The sequence below is a fragment of the Strigops habroptila genome, chromosome 6 (genome assembly GCF_004027225.2).
Source record: "Strigops habroptila isolate Jane chromosome 6, bStrHab1.2.pri, whole genome shotgun sequence".
Taxonomy (NCBI): Eukaryota; Metazoa; Chordata; class Aves; order Psittaciformes; family Psittacidae; genus Strigops; species Strigops habroptila.
This window is the reverse complement of record NC_044282.2, coordinates 54,305,511-54,319,699: the sequence shown is the minus strand read 5'-3', so window position 1 is coordinate 54,319,699 and position 14,189 is coordinate 54,305,511.

The following is a 14,189-nucleotide window of genomic DNA, read 5'->3' as shown; positions in this document are numbered from 1 at the left end:
TTGAGCAAAATAATACAGGAAACAGTAAAGAAGAGTGGGAAATGGAGAAGTTGGAAATATAGAGTTAGAAGCAATGATTGTGAAACAGAGGAAACAGAAGCTTGAAGAAGTCAGTGGTAATTGAATGAATGGAAGGTATGCAGGTTCTGAGAACCACTGTTTGCCCTAGGAAATGCATAGGGTAATTTCACACTAAGGCGGCTGTTATGCTATTAATTTTTTGGAGGGAAGACCTAGCTATGCTTGCTGTACCTCCAGAACTTTGCTCAGAACTATGATACTTTACAGTTCTGCTTCAGTTGCCTATTCTCAAATCAGAGTCACATCAGTAGATTAATTTCATTCCCATTCCTATTTCATTTCCCTTGGTACCCTTTGGCGAACTCCAGTGATTATGAGGATAAGGGATTATTTACATGCTCTAGATCCAGTCAGAGATCAAGCTTTGCAAATGTTTATTTTATAGTCTGCAAATTCACTGCCTTTTGTGACTCACATTAACCCAAGCAGTGATTAGCAGCCATGTTATTAACCTATTATATAACCTATTATATGGATAATATCAGCCCAGATAGTGCCTAAAAGCTTCAGGATCATTTAAAATGCTCCTTTTTTTTTTTTTTTTTTGGTCTTTTTTCTTTCCCCCCAGTAATGTATTAAAGGTGTTTGCAGGATTTTAAGAATCTTAGTAGTTTAATCAATCAAAAGAAGTTTGCTGATCCCACCAAAATTTTGGTGATTGCTTACTGAATTTGAGGGAACTATTTCTATTTAGCATTTCTTTCTCATTTGTAAAAATGACCATTTTTTACTGAAAGATTGATCAGTCAGGGAGCTACTTTCAATTATGTAAATAGTTTAGGAAGCAGATTTTCCTGGGTTCAGCTACAGCAGCCATTTTTTCTCCTTCTTAGTAGCTGGTGCGGTGCTGTGTTTCTGACTTTAGTCTGGGAACAATGCTGATAACACCAAAGTTTTTAGTTGTTGCTGAGTAATGTTTACTCCGACCAAGGACTTTCTCAGTCTCATGCTCTGCCAGGGAATAGCAGAAGCCAGGAGGAAGCAGAGACAGGACACCTGGCCCAAACTGGCCAAAGGGATATTCCATACCATGGCATGTCATGCCCAGTATATAAACTGGGGGGAGTTATCTAGAAGGCCCAGATCACTGCTTGTGTTGGGCTGGGTACCAGTTGGCAGGTGGTGAGCAATTGTATTCTCTCCCCTTGTTATTTCCCTTATCATTATTATTATTATTGGTGGTAGCAGTAGTAGTTTTGTCTTATACCTTAGTTAGTGGACGTTCTTATCTCAACTCGTGGGAGTTACATTCTTTTGATTCTCCTCCCCATTCCTTTAGGAACAAGGGGAGGAAGAAGTGGGGGAGTGAGCGAGTGGCTGCGTGGTTCTGAGTTACCGGCTGGGCTTAAGCCACAACACAGGTAAATAGGGAAATCTAGCAAGAAGCAGAATGACTTCTACTCACAACACGCAGTAGAAGACTGTGTTGGCATTAATAGATTATGGTCTTCAGAGAATTTGCTGAGAAATTGTATTATTACAAGTCACAATCCTTTGTGGGAAGTAAAATTTTGACTCTGAATCAAAGCATTTCCTTATGTCCGTGACCTGTTCTGCAGAACAGCAAGCAAGTTTATGAATCATCTAAAGCCTGTTATTAATAACAAATATTACTAGCTGGTCATTTTGACAGAGTATGGGATATATGAACAAGCAATTCAGAACTGGTCAGAAATTAAAGAACAAGTTCTGTCTCTTTATTTTTCTCTCTCTTTTCTGTTGAATTTCAGTATTTGGTTTTTTACAGTAGCTTTGTTTGCTTTAAAAAATACAGAAGGAGCTATGGAGAAAGTACTGGATGACCGGTTGATGACTGGAAGAAGGGTAATATAAGCCCCATTTTCAAGAAGGGGAAGGAGGAAGACCCAGGGAACTACACACCAGTCAGTCTCATGTCTATGCCTGGCAAAATCTTGGAGCAGATTCTCCTGGAAAGCATGCTAAGGCACATGAAAAACAACGAGGTGGTTGGTGACAGCCAACATGGCTTCACTAAGGGGAAATCCTGCCTGACCAATTTGGTGGCCTTCTATGATGGGGCTACAGAACTGATGGACAGCGGCAGCGCAGTTGATGTCATCCACTTGGACTTGTGCAAAGCATTCGACACTGTCCCGCATGACATCCTTGTCTCTAAATAGGAGAGACATCACTTTGATAGATGGACCACTCAGTGGATAAAGAACTGTCTGGATGGCCGCACACAAAAAGTTGTGGTAAATGGCTTGATGTCCAATTGGAAAACTGTAATGAGTGGTGTCCGTCAGGGATCGCTGTTGGGACCTCTCCTGTTCAGCATCTTTGTTGGCGACATGGGCAGTGGGATTGAGTGCGCCCTCAGCAAGTTTGACAACGACACCAAGCTGTGTGGTTCGGTTGATACACTGGAGGGAAGGGATGCCATCCAGAGGGGTCTGGACACGCTTGTGAGGTGGGCCGATGCCAACCTTATGAAGTTTAACCAAGCCAAGTGTAAGGTCCTACACCTGGGTCAGGGCAATCCCAGGCACAGCTACAGGTTGGGCAGAGAAGAGATTCAGAGCAGCCCCAAGGAGAAGGACTTGGGGGTGTTGGTTGATGAGAAGCTTAACATGAGCTGGCAGTGTGCGCTTGCAGCCCAGAAAGCCAACCGTATCCTGGGCTGCATCAAAAGAAGTGTGACCAGCAGGTCAAAGGAGGTGATCCTGCCCCTCTACTCTGCTCTCGTGAGACCTCACTTGGAGCACTGTGTACAGTTCTGGTGTCCTCAACATAAAAAGGACATGGAGCTGTTGGAGCGAGTCCAGAGGAGGGCCACGAGGATGATAAGAGGGCTGGAGCACCTCCCATATGAAGACAGGCTGAGAAAGTTGGGGCTGTTCAGCCTGGAGAAGAGAAGGCTGCATGGAGACCTCATAGCAGCCTTCCAGTATCTGAAGGGGGCCTATAAGGATGCTGGGGAGGGACTCTTTGTTAGGGACTGTAGTGGTAGGACAAGGGGTAATGGGTTCAAACTTAAACAGGGGAAGTTTAGATTAGATATAAAGAGGAAGTTTTTTACAGTGAGGGTGGTGAGGCACTGGAATGGATTGCTGAAGGAAGTTTTGAATGCTCTATCCCTGGCGGTGTTCAAGGCCAGGTTGGACAGAACCTTGGGCGATGTGGTTTAGTGCAATGTGTCCCTGCCCATGGCAGAGGGGTTGGAACTAGATGATCTTAAGGTCCTTTCCCACCCTAACTATTCTATGATTCTATGATTCTATGACTCCTGAAAATGTCATCCATGTTTTGAAAAGGGGAAACTTTACATTTTCATTTTCAAAATCTCAGCTTTAAAAGGAATATAGTCTGCTGGGTAAGGCAGAAAATGTTAAAAGCAGACAAAAGAAATAACCTTAAACATTATCCAGTTCCAGTTTGCATTTGAACCTGTGCCTCAGGCTTTCATTTTATATTTACTACTGTTTCCTGGGTCTAATTGCTCCAAAGAAGCAGTGATGAAAGCTAAAGAAAGAGACCCTATAACGGTAAAAATCTGCTTGTGGTTATATCGACTGGTTAAATAAATCCCTCTCTGTGAAGTTCATTTGTTGTGAACTCCTGAAGAAAAAAGTGTTTCACATCAGACATGTTCTCAGAGGTTACTGGTGGATACCAGCAATGAGAGTTTACTATTCCTGACTGATTTGTCCTTCACTTAGCTTGCATTTTCTTTCTAGCTTTCCACACACATGCATAGAGTGATCTCAATCGATTGGAGCAAGTGGTGCAAAGCAAATGTTCTTGCTCCTTTCCCAGGTATCTATCCCATCTCTGGAGGCAAAGTAGCCATGTACGGTCCATAGAGAGATTCTGGTACTGCTGCAAAACATTTAAAACACATTTTGATAACCAAATTATTCAGGATATCTACACTTCCATGTAGTGCATATGGGGCAATGAACCCTTATGGCTTCAAGGAGAAGCAGAAATCCTGATTTATATTCCTCATCCTGCAGCTACCTTTCCACTTTTGAGCAAGATCTGACTTCACTTATCTCTCCATAAAATAGATTATGACAGGAATTTCTTGTCATCAAGGCATGTTATGTGGCTTATTAACTTATATATGTAGTGTCTTTTTATGGCAGTTTTATGAAAAGCCTTACATTGCTGTTGTAATGAGTTCACTCTCTTCATATCGACTGCAAATGAAGCAATGGCTGTTTTAACACTGAAGCATATTTCTACTCTTAATTATGGGCTAGATTATTATCACTCTCAGCCCAGCTTGAAGGTACTCTTTTCTTTGCAATATCCATTTCTCAGGTTTGTGCTGTTAGGTTCAGCTAATTTATTTTTGTAATTGGAAAGGAAGTAAGTTTTGAGGAGGCATCACTGTGCTTCATCTTGCCCATCAGGACTGAATAGCTTGCGGTCATTTGAATGTGTTAAGTATCCCAGAGTGCAGTCAGGAAAAGCACTGTAAAATGTAAATTGCATTGCACTGAAAATGTAGCAGCTGTTAGTAAGAATGAAGAACAGAAAGGAAAGGCAGGTGAGCCTCAGCTCTAAGGCTGTTCTCAGTGACACAGGTCTCTTGAACAGGGCACAAATCCATTTCTGAGTCCTAGTATTCACAACATCCTATTACTTCGGTATTATTTGGAAGTTAATTACAGGCTCCATCAGTTCTTTTGGCTCAATAATATTTCAGTGAAAAGTATTCGGGCATTATGTGACTGGTTGCAAGGGAGATTACCAAAAAGTCAGAGAAGTGTGATAATCGAGGGATTTCTTTGTTAATAAGAACTTGATAGAAAACAAATTAGTTAACACTGCACTGAGCTGAAATCTTGCTGATGGCAAATTTTTAAATTAATTTGAAAAAAACAAATTCAAAAGATATTTTGGAGTTTAGCATGACACCAAAATTATGCAGAAAATTTGTAAAAATAAGGATCTCCAACTTACCTTCCTAGGCATGCAGATGACCTTCATTACTATAGCATCTGAACATTTCTGACATGGTATTTTAAAAATCAGAAACCTTTCTGTTTAAAACTAAGAACTTACTTAGTGAATTAGTCATATTGAAATTCATATCTATCCACAGTTGCGTTAGATATTACTATGGCTCTTTGGGAGTCACAAAACTATAGCCTGTGCTTCATCTGCCCTTTGTCTACTGAAGAGACAAGCACAATGTGGCTGCATATGCTTCTAGTATGCCAAGAAAGAGGCTGCTAATTATGCCAGATGCTCAATGTGTGGCATACCTCAGTAGGGCAGGCACAATTGGGCTGGCATTGCCAGTATCACATCTATAGCACACGATTTTCCATTGTGAACTGAAATCTAACTAGATTCTGTCAGAGCCTTTCACAAAACAGTAGCTGGAAATCAGCATATCATCCTCTGTCTAGCTGACTATAATGCATAAGTCAGAGGGAAAAACTTTTCCTCAGCAGCTAGCAAGGAGCTTGTTTCCACATTGGTTTTCTCAAGCATCAAGTACTTGTTCCCTTGCCAACTAATGTATATTTCAACCAACATGGTGTTTGTGGGCTGAATAGTGAAGAGCTCACTTTGTATTAATGCTTGCATACCCAAATAAAACATTCACATGATAATGCAGTATAAGAAAAAATGTTTCACATTTGCTTTCCTTTATGTACTCTGTTCATGGCCTGTGTGAAGATTTACAGTGTACGCATTCACAGTGAAGTTATGCATCAGTGCCAGACGGTTTCTTTGATTCTGCCTATTATACTTTTCAAATGAATAATATAATGCACATGTATTTTGCCTCAGGAAAACAAATGCATCCTCACAGACCTCAATGAGGAAGGGAAGTATATTTTTATTTTAAAAATTCTAACCATAAGCACTAAAACATCACAGGTTGGGTCCTCAAAAGTCATGAGGGCATCTTAAAAATCACGAGAATGGGAAAAATTATAATACCTTTCAAGTCTCCTTTTTTTTTTTTTGTCTTTTTTATACTTTGAATATTGAGAGACACTTGGGATAAATTTTCAATCTTGGTTTTTAACAGAAAAGCTTTCCAATATTTATGTATACATTTCAGTCACAAAGTCAGATTTGAATAAACATATCTATATATTTTGACCTTCATACTAAGATCATGATCATGGCAAGAGGGTTTTCATGTTTTTGTAGGCATAGAAATATGGCACGTAATAACCAAGTCAGGGAGCTGTAATGAAAACTCTTTTCAGCAGGACATGCAATTCCCTTATAGTGTCTTGGAAATGCCAAGTAGAGGTGAGTTCATTTCACCTAATACAAGTTTGCTGTTTGGGATCTGTAATGGAAGAGATTCATATCATCTAATTCTATCTGTCTTCTAGGTGTCTAGCTTAGATCTTAGATGAGCTGCTAAGGCTCCTCTTATAGTTAATGGAGAGTGACAGGAACCTTCAGACTGCAATTCATTCCGCCTGTCATAGACGCCTGTCCTGGTGCAGAGCAAGTGTTTCTGCAGTCTCCACTGATTTTACAGGAAGCTTGAGACAACTCATCCCCACCCTGATTTTTCAGAAAGCTGAGGTTAGGAGTGAGAGATCCTGTCACAAAGTGCCTTTCCAATCACCACTGTCCCCACATGTGAGATGGGTTTCCAGTCATAACCTGAACCAAACCACACACCACCCTGGTACTTGGTAGTAAAAACAAATGCAAACTTTTGTGCTTCTATGCATTCGACAGCTTATGAAACAATTTAGCTTGTAATACATTTGTTTAAATGAAAACCTGATTAATTCCACTATGCAGACTTATTAGAACTAATAGGTTTTGTTACATGTGTTGCAATTTAAGCATTGTTAATTATTCAGAGCTGAATATCACAAAACATTTGTCATGAATATTTGCACACATTTTAAACAAAATTGTCCTTGGCAGTGTTTGCAACAGTTAAATATTTGATTTTCATGTATATTTGGGTGAGACAATTTTCTTTTCATGAATATCAGCAGAAAAGGAATCTCACATGAAAATTCACACAAATATTTATTTAAGTAAATAATTGTACCTGCAATATACTTGCCAGCATCTTTGAGAATCAGTGAAGTGGTCATGCAGCTGACAAAGCAGTTGTTTGAAATATATTAGTAATAACTTCTGTAGATGTCACTAGGAAGAAGAAGGGAATGAGAGAAATTGTGTAGCACAACATTCAGTTGAAAAATGCCACAGTTGCCATGTACTGATACCTCAAGCACATAATAATCCAGAATTCCTACATTCAGAGAAACAACTCTGGACCTCTTAGACTGACCTCCCACTGGGGTACCCACACTGTGTACTACACAGTACACTGGGGTCCTGCACTGCATTCGCACCAGCTATGCAACTCTCCTGTTGCCTGGAGTGAGGCTTGCAGTGTTTGCGTAAGAGTCAAAGAGAGTGGGCAGACAACTAAACATGTCAGGGAATGTCAGTCTTTGAGACCAGTCATTATATGGCACAATGCTTGATACTCATACTGCCAAACTTTGGATTTCTGCGGCATAGGTATTTGCACCTAACCTTGCCTACCCTTTTTAAAGTGAATAGAGAAAACAGGGTCTCGTACCCAAACTTGTAATGGACCTTAGGAAGGAGCGAATTTGTTTTGTAAGTGTCATAACACTACAAGTGCACATCCTCATGATCAAATAACTCAGCTTGCCTCTTCACTCCCATAACCTGTTCCCTTCTTCATGAAATCCAGTTAAATATTCTTTCACCTGACCTTGTTTTCTTCCAAGATGATGCCCAAGGTCAACCTGAGGATAGTAAGCCCCAGAGACAATTTCATACAGGTAATGTGAGATTACAGTGGACCCAGCTTCCACATCTAATAGGACAGGTATCATAGCCCCAAATCACCTTACCAAGTGCAGAACACGTACTGTTACCTTCCCAATTTTAAAACACCATTCCTTGTGACAGAGCCATTGTGTCATTTCAGTCACTTTGAATTGGAAAAAAATCACAATGTTCTAGGGCCAAGAGCTCTAATGTATGGAATCAGACTGTTTCTGCTTAAAGTGGGCAGCCCTGAGCAGTGTGGATGTGATACACCTTGGCAACAAAGTACAACACTCATTAGCAACATAAATGGGGCTATTACTCCACACTTTTAATACAGGGATTCTAGGCATCTACATTATTAATATCTAAGGATAGGTGAGATAAAAACCCTGCCTTGGATGATATCTCTCAGTTTCTGCCTTTTCAGGAGGCAAAAGACCATTAGGAAAAACATCAGGCCAGTGGGATGAACCAGCAGCTGTTGAGTGAGGAATGCACTGGCAGTTTCTCCAGACTGAAGAGAGCTAGTGCATGAATCCAATGCCTGCTGCTCTTTGAGCTAGTGCCTGGACCAATAAACCTCCTGTTAAAATGAGCCTGCTGTGACTGTTTTGTTGGTATTTTTAATTTAAACAATAGCTAATTAAATATGAAAGCAATTAGTATTTCTGTTCAAACAGCTGTCATGTAATGTCTGGTGCTGCCATAATAATTCCTTAGCAGTATTGCAAATGGTTTAGAAGCAATGGCTTTTGTGGAGGGGAAGGGGAAATAGAGCAATATTTTCTATGGGTATTGAAAACCATTGGCAGGTGCATTTAGCTTTTACTGCTTCAATTTACAAGCATGCGGAATGCCTAGAAACATAAATATTCTTTGGATTCTGGTGAGACTTTAGACAGCATTATAATATATAACAGAGAGAGAAATACAGTTATTGTATTGCTATGATAATGCTGTCTTTCAGCTTTAACAGTGGAAAATTTTCTTATGCAAGGTCTCAAAACCTTAATGGCGAAGGAAAGTATCATGGTCTTCCTCTACCCTTGAGGTTCTTTGTACAGCCCAGTTTGAAGACATCAAAAAAATGAGGGCAATATTTAACTGGTGAGGTACAAAGTCAGCTGGAATTCCTGTTCTCTTGGCAGCAGATTGTAGTGTACATGGGGAAAATCTAAGGTACTCTTAGCTTTTTTACACTTCCTACCCTACCCAGTAAGACAGTGAAGCCAGAAGGTTCTCCAGTGATTTGAGTTTACTAAAGGCACCCTGGCAGTGACAGGATCGGGAGCTGCCTGGGTGCAGGCAATGAATGGAGCCTTTCATGTGCACATAGCAAGTGTGTATCTCATCTTTCACTCTTCATAGCCCTATGTATTGGTTCCCAAAGCTCAGGGGCTGTGGTGCAATTATGCATGTCCAACACATTCTCTGTGCCATTCTTGCCCAATGTTCCTGCATTTATTGCCCTTACAGCATTTAAAAAGTCCAAAGTTGTACAACTGCTACATTTATCAATTATTAGGGTCTATCCTGACCCTATAGCCTATAGAGCTATAAACTTGCCATTCCTTTTAGCTGTAGTTCAGCCTGTACTTTTGTAACCTGAGCTCTTAAGTGTACTTGACCAGATGTGGTTTTCAAACTAATAGCAAGAAATCCACAATAGGTTCTTGCTGATGTTATCATGACTTTCTGTTGAGAAATCTACTAACTTACTGATGTAGTTAAACAATATTGCCATCACTAAAATTTCTATTCTTGTACAAGAGTATGGGGAAAAAGGTGTTCTTACAGCAGATTTTTAGCTGGTGTAAATCGGCAGTGTTTCCTACAAATTAAGAGCACTATTTTGTTTACTGTGGCTGAAAACTGGGCCTACATCTTCAGTTTGGCTGGCAAGAATACAAAACAACCTTATTAGTTCCAAGTTTTTTATTGTGAATAAATAATTGGCATTGATCTATGTTTAGTCACCTTGTATACATTATTAAACACTTGTTTACTAAACAACCTTTACAGTTTAAAAACAACAACCAAAAACTCCACTGAAAAATACATCAAATCTCAGTATAAAATCAATCTAAGGAGTTTAGCAATAAGGTGAGTGAAGTTCATTTAATTAAAAGATTGCTAGAGGGGAGACACTGGCAGATCAATTTTTTAAGTTTGTGAAATTATGCATTGATATGCAAGTTTAAAACTGTTGCCTCTGATTGCAGAATATAATAAACGAGAAACATTATATATTTATGAACTATTCAATGTCTTCCCCCTTTTTTTCAATTGCTTTATTGGAAAAGGAAAAACTATCCATTTCAAGATGTTACAGCCAGAGTTAAACAGACATTACCAAAATATGTATAAAGGAGGTGTTAATGTACATTTCAACATGAAAATCTAATTGAAACTTCCACACAGTGGGAAGCCAGGGAGTAAGTTTTATGGCCTGGTGACATGCAGAAACTGTTTTATAAGAAATTTCCTTTTTGATAATTAATATTAACTGATTATTTTTTAGGTTCATAATTTATTAAATAGTTTTCTACCATTGATTTGTACTTGGAGATTTTTCAGAACTTCCTGAAACTTTGAACCTTTTAGTTTCTCAGTAATGGGTATATGTTAAAATATATATATAATGGAAATGTTAAAAAAAAAAAAAATTACTAAAAACCCAGTCCTTTTAACTAATTAGTAGTCTCAGGATGAGAGACCTGCCAATGCATACCCTTAACCTATCTTGAGTTGAAAGCATGCAACACATTCAGATTCAAAGGTTTTAGAAGAGTCCGTAAAGTCTGTAGAATCACTGTAATTGTAAAAAACGCAGTCTTTTGGAATTTTAAGTATTTGTACAGTGATCATATAAATGGCCTTTTATGAGTTCACACAAAACTGTGTTATTTTTATTAATATTACTGTTATTATTTATTATTATTGCAGCATAACACCACACTTACTATAGTTAAGGATCCCTTATCATCTCCATTACATATCCTGGTTTTGGAGGGGTTTATGACTCAGTCATTAAAATTCTCTGCAGGCTAGAAATTAGCAAAGCAGCTCACAGTCTGAAGTAACCTCTTTAATGAAAAAAAGGGAACAAAATTAAACTGGTTAGAAAAGTATTTGGGGAAACCCACTACTCCATTAAGTAGTTCCTGAAGTTTGTTTATTGTATTTCTATTTTTAAAAAGGTATTGTTATTTAGAAGCAAAGCCATGCACCTGATTCCCTGGTCCCAATTCAGTTTTTGCTTCTAGGCTAGGAAGTGATTTACATCCATTCAGACTCCATGCATAACATTTGTTTTGAATCAATAGTGTCTTACATAAGGTTTGCATATCTGAATTTTGAACGTGCAAGACAAGAAGAAATTGGGCCTATTGACTCATGGTTAGCCAGTCAGTGTGTTAAAGCTTCTATTTCACAAGTTGATGAATTGTACCATGTTGGAACATAGGGCAGAAATCCTAGAACTGGCACTGCTACAAATCAGTGTCCAAACATGGAGTTTCTTTGCTGTTTCTTTAGTGTAATTCTCCATCATCTTTTGTCTGACTCCTAACAATATTTGTTTCTTTTTCTCATATAACTACCTTGGTGTGGATGTATGAAACATTTCATTGATTAGGTTTTCAGTTATACAGGGTCACAGAATCATTCATGTTGGACTTCAGTGTGCCTCTAGTCCAACCTTTTGCTCAAAGTAGGGTCAGGTGTAGTGTCCAGGCATGTTGCTCAGGGCTTTGTCCAGTCAGGTCTTGAAATCCTGGACAAAGACTGCATAGCCTCCCTAAGCAGACTGTTTGTCATGGTTTAAGTCCAGCTGGCAACTCAGAACCACGCAGCCGCTCTCTCACTTCTCCCCTATTTGCCCCACTGCTCCTGGTGGGATGAGGAGGAGAATCAAAGGAATGTAAATCCCATGGGTTGAGATAAGAACAGTCCAACAATTAAAGTATAATGCTAAACTACTACTACCACCACTGATAATAATAATGATAAGGGAAATAACAAGGGGAGACGATATAAAACTAAAAAGAGAAGGGAAAAAAACAACAATAAACACAAGTGATGCACAATACAATTGCTCACCACCCGTTGACTGATACCCAGCCTGACCCGAGCAGCAATCTGGGCCTTCTGGGTAACTCCCCCCAGCTTCTATACTGGGCATGACATGCTGTGATATGGAACACCCCTTTGGCTAGTTTGGGTCAGCTGTCCTGTCTCTGTCTCCTCCCGGCTTCCCGTGCCCCTCTTCACTGGCAGAGCATGAGAGTCCTTGATCAGGATAAGCATTGCTTAGCAGCAACTAAAACATCAGTGTGTTATCGACATTGTTCTCAGACCAAAGTGAAGCACAGCACTGCAACAGCTACTAAGAAGGAGAAAAATAACTGTTACAGCTGAACCCAGGATACTGTTCCAACATTGACCTCCCCTTGAAATCGTCTCTTTATGAGGCTGAACAAGTTCATATCCCGTAGCCTCATCACTACAGCAAGTGCTCCAGACCCTGTTCAGCTTGGGTGTCCAAGATGAACTCCAAGATATCTTACTACCTCCATGTTCTCTAATTGATGGTTATGCACCTAAAGGAAGAAATTCTTTCTCTTAAACTGTAAGTGTATTATCTGACATTTTGTAGAAATGTACAATAAATTTTTCTCGTTTCTCTTAGTACAGTCTTCAAGCTCCTCTTACCAACAATGTTTTCTAACATTTTGCATTAGCAGCAGACTTGTGCCAAGATCAGTTATGAAGATATGATCAGTTTCTTAAGCATTAGTTCTGGAAAAAACACAAGAATAATGTTTGACTCAACTTTTTAGTTATCCCTAACTTGTTGAAGTCAGTAATACTTTTTCATTACATTGTTCCATTTGTTTGCATGTAATTTTTATAGAAATTTACATCTTCTGCAGCTTAAACAATAATTTCCGTACGGCAACATGTCACATGATTTACTGAAGTCCAGTTAGATTAAATCTATTGCCTTTCCTTTGTCTAGAAAATCAATTAACTCATCCAATAGAAATATGTGCCGAGGCTAATGTGATCTATCTTTAGTGAATCCATGTCACATTTTACTCTATTTCCCATTTACTTCCATAAATTTAATTGTTCGTCTTCCTAAAATATCTTCTGACTCCTGGATAATGTGGCAGTCAAATTAATGGGTGTACAGCTGCCCAGATTTCTTTCTTTCCTATTTTTAAGTCTAGTAGTAGTAGCAGCAGCAGCAGTAGTAGTAGTAGTATTTATCAACATCATTAATTATTCAAAAATATTGGAACGTTTCCAGAATAACAGATTTAATAAAAGTCCTTACTAGTGGTTTCCTTGGATATCTGCTGACTAATAGAAATCATAGAATACCAAGTTGGAAGTAACCTATAAAGATCATCAACTCCAACTCGCTGCTTCTAGCAGTACTACCTGAAATTAAACCATATTACTAAGACCATCATCCAGATCATCCTTGAACTCTTACAGGCTTGGTGTTGTGAGCACTTCCCGGGGGAGACTGTTCCAGTATCTCCTTAAGATGAACTGATGATTCCAACACATATTCTGAAGACAAGAAAGCTGACCATTATTACTTTCCTTTAAGGTAAACAAATATAATACTGAAATTTTAGACCAAGATATCACATCTTAGTGACTAAATTTAAACATTTATAATTATAACTGCATATAGTTTATTATCAATATCAGAAAGGAGAGGATAAACCATGAAATTTTATTGATTTTTCCCATTTAAATTTTTGTTTAGATTCAGGTACAAGACTTTATCTTACTGCAAAAATCACTTGAATTTTAGTTGCCAGGGATATTTAGTATAGTACACAGTTGCATTTAAGCAGCTTGTTCTAGCCTTTGGAGATTCAGTGCAATTCATTCTCCAGTAAACTTTTTATGCTTCCTCATAAAATTAGCAAATAATCATAGGTTCTTTTGTATATGATTACATTAATTATAATGTTTGAATGACTGGGGGACCAACATGATGCAAGGGGTCTTCGATCTGCCAGGTCTTAATGCATGCCTTGGCTGTGTCCCATCTGTGTGTCCAGACAAAATGTGAGCGTAAATTATTCCTCTTGCTCCCTAATACTCAAGCTTTTGTGAAAAGGAAACCCAGATGCACTGATCAGAAGTTATACCGATGGAGCAGTCATGCATAAATAGCATTTTATGAGTCATTTAGGAGGAGAATGGAGGAAAATATGTCCTAATATTACTGGCCACTGCTCCAGAGCTGCTAGGAGAGTTGGTGCAAGCTCACTTGGTGTCAGGATGGTATAGTGATAGGGAGG